Source organism: Cyprinodon variegatus, unplaced genomic scaffold (assembly GCF_000732505.1).
Source record: "Cyprinodon variegatus isolate N-32 unplaced genomic scaffold, C_variegatus-1.0 Scaffold516, whole genome shotgun sequence".
Lineage (NCBI taxonomy): Eukaryota > Metazoa > Chordata > Actinopteri > Cyprinodontiformes > Cyprinodontidae > Cyprinodon > Cyprinodon variegatus.
The window spans coordinates 26,858-28,541 of NW_015150969.1; positions in this window are offsets into that span (position 1 = coordinate 26,858).

The window sequence follows — 1,684 nt, forward strand, 5'->3', positions numbered from 1 at the left end:
GTTAGTTAGTTAGTTAGTTAGTTAGTTAGTGGTGAGCCTGGTTCTGCTGGAGGTTTCTTCCTGTTAAAATTGAGTTTTTCCTTTCCCCTGTCACTAAAAGCATGGTTAGTGTGAGGGATTGACTTTGAGTAAATGAGTCGATGCAATCAACTGCTTTTTCTTAGATAGAAAACTTTGAATCAATTTGACTGTATGATCTGGTGAACTGTAAAGTGCCTTGAAGTGACATGTGTTGTGAATTGGATCTATATAAATAAACTGAATTAAACTGAATTTAAATTGTTCATGCTTCTTTGCTTTTTCTAAAAATTGCTTTAAATCAGTCCTACCTATCTTTATCCATGCTGGGTCAGATCCTGACGTTCCAGCTTCTCTTGGTACGTTTTTTAAGGAATTTCACATCTGTGACTCGGTATGTCAACCATCCGCACTACAACCGTGACCATGGGCATAGGTTTGCATAGGGACCATAGGGACATGTATGTATGGGGAAGAAAGGTGATTTGAGAGATTGAATGTGGCATGATTGTTGGTGCCAGAAGGGCTGGTCTGAGTATTTCAGAAACTACTGTTCTACTGGGATTTTCACACACAACCATCTCTAGGGTTTACAGAGAATGGTCCGAAAAAGGAAAAAAACATCCAGTGATCGGCAGTTCTGTGGGCGGAAATGCCTTGTTGATGGAAGGGCAACAGTGACTCAAATAACCACCCGTTACAACCAAGGTGGGCAGAAGAGCATCTCTGAACGCACAGTACGTCGAACTTTGAGGCAGATGGGCAGCAGTAAAGAAGGAGCTAGCATGATGCAGCAGTATGCTTCCTTGTGCAAATTCATTTAGCATAAGGACCGCCTGACATTCCTATTCACCATTAAGAACTATTAAATGCCCACCATCCTTGATGTGATGGGACATATGCACAGCCTGCCTCAAAAAGTTGAACAACATTACATCATTTCATCAGGTGTACTTCATGTAATAAATGCAAATGTAAAGCGGGTGAAATAAGTATTGAATTTGCCACCATTTTTCTCAGCAAATATATTTCTAGGGATGCTATTGACACAAGATTTTCACCAGGTGGACGCACAAATGACAGCATATGAATGAAGGGTAAGGAATTTGGAGAAAGGGTTCCAAGAACAGACAGGAAAACAGAGAAAATAATATAAATAAATGAATTATTAGAATAAAGCAAACAAACCAAAAGCTCAAAATGAATGATATTTGCATTGTGTGCTAGTGTTTTTTTTAGTTTTTACGGCATTAGTGGCTTATTTTTCTGACAGTACAATGACAGATAAGAGCAAATGTTTTATTATAAGCTTTATACTGCCAGGCCCAGCAGTCAATTACAGAAGTAAAAAATGAATAAATAAAATATTACATTGTGACTTACACCTATAGCTAAAACTAACAGATGATCTGGATCATGACCAAATTTAGATGAATTGTTCCTTGGCACGAGGGACACCTGGGGTAAAAAGTGAACCAGCTAATAAACCAGAAATGTTCCTTTTCTTGTGGTTTTGTCTTAAAAAAAATACCTCCTGACCTTATCAGTCCAACGCTGAGGCTGTCAATAGTCACTGCTGCCACCCTCTGGTTAAAAGGGGAAGTGCTTGTTCTGCCAAAAAAAAAAACCTATTTCACAATGTTAGAGAATATAAAAAAAAAAAAAA